Source organism: Halyomorpha halys, unplaced genomic scaffold (assembly GCF_000696795.3).
Source record: "Halyomorpha halys isolate HHAL.00 unplaced genomic scaffold, Hhal_1.1 Scaffold1091.1, whole genome shotgun sequence".
Classification (NCBI taxonomy): domain Eukaryota; kingdom Metazoa; phylum Arthropoda; class Insecta; order Hemiptera; family Pentatomidae; genus Halyomorpha; species Halyomorpha halys.
The window spans coordinates 389,591-397,237 of record NW_027112752.1 but is presented as its reverse complement, the minus strand read 5'-3'; positions in this window follow the sequence as shown (position 1 = coordinate 397,237).

The window sequence follows — 7,647 nt, the reverse complement described above, 5'->3', positions numbered from 1 at the left end:
AAAGTCAAATTAAATTAAATCATTTAAGTTAGAAGTAGATGATGACGCACTTACTCACCACGTACTAAAGTTTTTATTTCGAGATGTTCCTGTGTCTAAGATATAAAAGAGAAAAAATATTCTTTTGTAGGAAGAAGGCGGCTATAAATGATTCATATATGGGTAGGGTAGAGATCCATAACGATCTCGACGGTGCGATAAAGGACCTCCCTAAGGACATTGCCGCCGGTCATCTGCAAATATCCAGGGCCCTTTGGTTATGACCTGAGTACCGCTACCAGTACCAGGGCTCGGGTCGGGAATCCACTTAGCTCAGATCCAAAGGGCCGGATATTGTGACTCGTAGCTATTGCTTTCTCATCGAGTGCCATTTAGGTCCCTACGAGGGTCCTCCCATTTATCAGTGAGCTTGCATCGAACTCACGCCATGGATGTTGTTTTCCTGCTATGGTTATTAATTATTATATGTATTAAATTAATTCTTTATGTTACAATAAATATCGATAACTGTCTAAGACTTTAATAGTTTCGTTTTTAGAATTCATTCATTCTTAGTGATCATCATTATTGCTATATGGGGAAGATTTGTTAATTTTTTTGGGATATAATATAATAAATTTTTTTTTCGGAGTTTCATGCAATATATAAATATTTATATATTTATTTCTGACCCGGCAATGCTTCGCTCCTTCTAGATTTGCGTGTGTATTATATATATCTAGAATGAAAAAAATTGAAAATTAAACATTTACATAACTTCGTAAATTCTTACCTCCTGCATATTTTCTCATCATCCGTTCCTTTCTTACTAATAGATTATTCCAAGTAAACCACAATGGTTCCTATTCATCCCTCTATTTTCAATCCGATGGTGTTCCTCAAGGTAGTATTCTCGGTCCCATCCTCTACACCGTCTATACAGCTGACATCCCAATAACTCCTAACACTATCCTTACCACGTATGCTGATGACACATGTGTGCTCACCGTTAGTAATAACCCTTTGATTGCACCCCAAACTCTCCAGTCCCATATCACAATCCTCAAAGAATGGTGTCGAAATTGGAGGATAAAAATATATCCCAATAAATCCCATCAAATCACATTTACTCTTCGTCGTAAACCTGCCGACTGCCCTACAGTATACTTTAATAATGTGACTCTTACCCCTGTAGGACAGATTCGTTATCTTGGACTGCATATTGACCAACGACTAACCTGGAATCCTCACACAAGACTGGAAAGACAGGAAACTGCACGCAGATTCCGACTATTACAGCACTTACTAGACAAACGGGCTAAACTTCTAACTCATTACAAAAGACTGATCTACATGACAATAATGAGGCCTTCTGGACATACGGAGTTGAGCTTTGGGGCTCCACTAAACAATCTTTACAATCCAAAATCCTTCGTAAAATCCTCAATGCTCCTTATTTTGTTACTAATAAAACCATTCATAAAGACCTAAATTTTCCTTATGTAACCGATCTAGCCCGGACCCGATACTATTCCTTCCATAATAAACTCCCTAACTACCCAAACCCACTAGTTTCTAACCTTGCTTCCTCTTCCATTCCTGGCAATCCTACGAGGCGCCTGAAAAGAAGATGGCCTCGTGACCTTATATTGTAAACTGTTTTTAGAGTTCTACTACTGGGTAGTTTCTCTACATCCTGTATCATATCATTATGTCATTATGATCAAATTTACTTGTTGTATTTTTTTTTACAGTTGTAAATATCAATAAATAAATAAAAAACAAAACAAAAACATTTACATACACATATGTCGAACATTCGCTGTATTATTGCTTATACTTGTCCGATTTAGGTATTTATTATCTTCCTATCATATTGTTTCATATATACTCAAAGAAAAAATGTATTAATTTTGAGTTATGTACCAATGATGTTTAGTTTGATAATCACTTTTTTCCTACTGGATAAATCTAAAATTTTAATAGTTATGAAATTTTCCCAGACAACACCGAACATCTTGCAAAAAAAAATTCGTAAATCGGTACATAGATACAGATAATTCAATTTATATTCATCCATACATTAATTTATATTATTGAATGTCATCGGTAATTATATGCTCGAGTACATTATTTTCTGTATTGGCTTCTTCTCAACCACATAGTGGTTCTTACCAACCAAAATGGCTTCTTTAGCTTCAAAATGTAAGTTGGAGCAGTGGTGAAAGGATAAATGAAATAAAATGGACTATTTTGTGCACCTTAGGATATCCTCGATATGCCTAATTTAAAATATTTTTCAGGTAAAAAAACAAAACAAAAACAAAACAAAAAAAAACAATGACTACTCGTCTCCATCATGCTGTTGTTTTATTCTTATTTATTTCAGCACATTTACTGGTCGTTTTCAGTAGACAGGTGTAAATTTAAAAATGAAGGTAAAAGCAATTAAAATAAATATAACTGGGGTTAACCAATCAGATCATACAATGTTGTTCTTCCTTAAATAATTAAAATAAAGGGAAGGTTTTTTGAGAATTTGAATGAACAGCAACAAAATATCACAGAGATAATTGTTCATAGATCCTGATCAGTTAGTCAATAACTTACATGAAACATGATTCAAAGTCCAATTCCGTCCTATCAATCAACGGAGTGACTCAACTGATCCTTCTACTTTTCAATATTATTAAAATTCATTTTAGGGATCACTCAAGACAGCAACTACTGGTGTTTGGCCATCAGTAAATATTTCTTAAGTTATAGATTTATTTTAATCTAATGGAATTTCGCTAAAGATTTTTAAGCCTATGATCGTTTTCTATAGCGTACATTGGGTATTTGAATACCCTGAAAGCAGATAGTATAATCCGCAAACCATTGTAACATTAATGGGTACATTTCCTATCAGCCACAGTAACATGTACCATCAATCGCTCCTCTAAGGGATGCGATAATGGTTATTGAACCAACTGAAAATGGACAAGGCCTCCGCAAGGGAGTTTCCGCGGTAGCATTCAAACGCATTATTGTAATGCGTACAATTTACCGGATTTAATAGAGAGATTGTGATTAAATAATTTCCACTTCCTATTAATTAAATTATTATTTATCTTAAATACAAACCGCATCTCTATGCATTTTAAGCAAGTAATGCATTTTGAGTTTCAAAAATAGCAATGAGTTCACATCAGCTTAACCTAATTATGCATATTTATCGTAAAATAATTTGTTACTTCAAGCAAAATTATTGTAAAAAGGTACAGAAGTAATCAATGAAGGTTATAGTATTCGATATCTGGAATTGAAATCAAACTAGATAGATCACGTAAAATATCTTAGTAAAATGTGCACCATATTTTCCAGCTAAAAATGCCCTTATCAATAATCTACCTCACTGCTATTAGGCGTATATTGGAATGGGAAGCAAGTGCAGATGGCTCTTCGAACAAAAGGCAACTGAATATGTTGGATTTAGTGGAGCACACACTCTGAGATTTGAACAGGAGAATAGAGAACATCTCCGGCAAACAGTTTATAGCCTCTTCTACTACACAGCATATTCCTTCTCATAAAACATTTGGCTAAATTAGCAGAAAATCCAAAACATTTAAAAAACTCTATCCTCATCGAGATAAAACAAAAAAAAATTATGAGCTTGTTGAAGAAAATTCGATAATACGAACCGATAAGAACAAAAAAAAAGGAACCACACTACAGCCAATGAATTTCAAGAATAGCGGTATCCAAACATTGTTCGCTACGTCAACCTTGTTTGGCTATTAAAATTTAACATCACCCTTTTCGAACTAAAAAAAATATTATAAATGTTATCGCTATCATCTCAGAGCGATTGAATATATTGTGAAACAAGAAAAAGCAGAGGAAAGTAAAGGCTAGAAAGTAATGCATTGTATTTTTGTTATTTATTTATTTTTTTTGTAATAGTTTGAGAAACTGACATTTGCTTGCGGCACTCCTGACTGGGGTATCCCAGTGTGCTTTGAAACCCAATTTGGGAATCACTGTTCTAGAGCAGAGGATGTTAACAAATAATATTCAATATTATAAAAAATCCCCAATATTTTAAAAATATCAAATTTCATTATTCTGTTTCTGTTTCAAAATTCAAAATTTAAATTATTTATGTTATATTTTAAATATATTTCATAATATATTATTCATGTTATATTTTAACATACTTTTACTTGAAAATCAAGCGACGGATTAACGTAGGTAAATGGATAAATAAGGGAATAAATAGGATAAAAATGTAGAAATAATAAATTAGTGATAACAAAACTGGGGTGCCACAAGTGAATGCCAATTTCTTAAAGCTTTACGAAAAAAATTGAAAATTTACATTGGAAATATATTTTATACAGTGTATTCCAGCATTTGCTTTGCAATTGTTTTTTCTTTTTGTATTTTCTTATTTTTACTCATACTCAGTGCTCTTAGAATGATTGTGGCAACATTTATGTATTTTTTTTTTAGTTCGACAAGGGTACTGCGAAATGCTTTTTGTCCTAAGAAGGCTGCGTCAGAGGCCTAAAGGCCATTGCAAAAAAGTTTGGAAACCGCTGACGTAGAAACTCACAAGAATTCTTGAAGAAAAGTGAAGCCGGTAAAATAATAGTAAGAGTAGATAGCTAAAATAGGAGCATTTTACCGGAAATTTGAAGCTCAGCGGAGATTTGTGCGTAGCAGGACCAATGCATTTGTAAGGTAGTAGAAATGCAACAGAATACATAATACCTACATGAACTTTAAACTAATTAAATAAGAATATAACCATGAAGCATATAACAAGGTTACTCATGACTGAGGAATGATGTTATAAAAAATAGATACAAAGTATGGAGTATAAATACAATAAGAGATAATGAGGAAGACAATAAATCAAATATGGAGTAAAACTATGCGGAAAGGAATGTAGAAAGATAAAATAATTAATTTGATGATTAATTATCCAATAAGCATTAATTAATAATAATTCTAATAATTTAGATTTTACCACTCTTGTACTTATTTTTAAGTTTATACTCATACGTATGTTTATATTTACTACATTCTCCCTTTTATATATCATCTATTTTAGAACATCATATGTATATTCTTATAGTTTCATCATATCTTATAATGTTACCTTGTTCTCATTTAGTCCTGATGGGGAGAGAGAAAGAAATACTTTATTCATGCTGCCCAAATATATCGGGTTGCTACATTACACAGCATACTGATCAATCCGTGACTGGACAAATATAAGTTACATATTTTTACATGATATAATATAATACATAGATAACATTTTTTTTTTCTTCCACAGTTTTCTTTTACAATTAATACCAGTCTACAAACTAACTACAAGTTTTTCGATTTATTCCTTTTCTTTTTCTTTCCCTTCCATTTCACAACCCCTATTTCATTTGATCAACAAATTCCCCTATATAACAAATATTAAAATATTTAAAATAAAAAAAAAAAAAACTAAAACAACAAATAAGATATGCGATGCATGCATGCCATCCCACTTCTGGATAAACTCCCCCACTCATCAATTTCCATGCATGTGGAGGTGTATGATTCCCAGGGAGTCAAGTATTATATTTTCTGTCAACCTAGCCTCGTCCTGGACATCGACCCCGAGCTCCTCCATTCATTATTAAATAGTTCTATTATTTTTGTGCTTTTGTTAACCGCACTTGAACTTATTCCAATTTTTTTAATTATATTATTATGATATCTAGTATGACTAGAAAACAGCTGAATTAAATTGAGAGCTTTACACACTGTAAACAATTTTTAAAAATTCATTATTTTTATCGCCTTTACCTAGATAATTATTACTAGTAAAACACTCTATTTCGGCAAGTTGCTGACTTTTTTCCATTGTGACTAGGTATATTATTAATTTATACATTTTAAAAATAATACTTAATGTTCCCAGATGAGCGGAGAGGAGCGGAAGGACTCTGTCTCGAGCCTGACCATAGACAGGGCCGCCTTCCTCCTCCTCCGGGTCAAGAGGGTCTTCCGGAAGAAGAAGCAACAGCGGAAAGAGAGCAAGTCAGTCCGCCATATATATTTATTGATTGTTATAAATATTTCGTATTCATTTTTATCTTTTATTATTGTTATTTACTGTTTGATTTCAGCATTTATACATACAAATTTTCTTTTTTCTAGTAAATATCTATAGGTGATACTTCACTATTGAGTTTTGAAATAATTGTATTAATTTATGAAAGATGAGATATGTATTACAAATATAACAAGGGTAAAAAAAAAGTTGATATTTTAATAATTAAATATTGATTCGATACTTCAAATATTAACCAAAATATTTATTTTTTACTGTATAGGATTGAATACTGATACTAAAATTGTGTTTTAACTTTATATTACTTCATATTTTCTATGATACATCTCATCCTAAATGTAAACAAAAATTCTATTTTTCTCTTATATTATGATATATTGTCAAAAATATTCGTTCTAAGGAAACAATAATATAGAATGAATTTGAAGTAAATTTAACTAGCATTCGTTTCAGCCTATAAGAGTTAATTTTAAATTAGGAGATAGATAACATTATTGAGAGATAAAACATTAATATTTAATTATAATTAATAATGTTTTATTACAATTTATTAAAAAAAGTAATTATTGCCAATTGCATAGTTTTTTATGTTTTGATTAGAATCATTTCATCGTGATCTGTGTCATTCTCATGGAGGATGAGAAAATGAAGCCAAAAAGGAGGAGTTAACCACGCCTTTGGGGTTCATGTTTACGTTGAGAATAATTGGGATATCTGCCATAGTAATCTTAAGTAAAACAGATGGCACCTACTCTACCACATCCATAGGTTCAATCATAAGGGTCCGCGTTTTTGGCTCCATATTTTCTGAATGTTCAATCCCTCTATTTTACTCCGTCCTCTTAACAACTGATAGAGACAGTTGATCTCTATGGCAATTAAATGTGAATTATAGAATGCAGCCCACAACACTACTTATGTGGAACAACATGATTAATTATTATTTAATGAAAATTAAAAACCAGAACAAGAAAAAAACACGTTTAAGGTTTATAAAAAATATTTCCATCAACACTCCTCTTCTCCCCTTTGAAAGTGAAAGCTATAGTTAAATAAAAACTAATTAATTAAAATTTTAACGATTTTTTGTTTTAATAGTTTTCTCTCAAATTATATTTTTTAAAAGTATTGGTTGTCTGCCATTACTAAGAGAACGATTGAGCCTACGTATTCATTTTTTTTGGCCCATTAGAGAACCTATACAGCCCCAGAGTGGGAATGTCAAGTTTCATTTCTCGTGGGCGTAGCGAAATATATATTGACCAGCCCAGGTGGGAATCGAACCCACAACCTTCCGAACCATGCGCTTTGGGGCCCTCGCCCTAGCCGGCTCACGTTTATTTTTATTTATTTATTTATTTATTGATATTTACAACTGTATAAAAAATACATCAAGTAAATTTGATCGTAATGACATAATGATATGATACAGGATGTAGAGAAACTACCCAGTAGTAGAACTCTAAAAACAGTTTACAATATAAGGTCAGGAGGCCATCTTCTTTTCAGGCGCCTCGGAGGATTGCCAGGAATGGAAGAGGAAGCAAGGTTAGAAACTAGTGGGT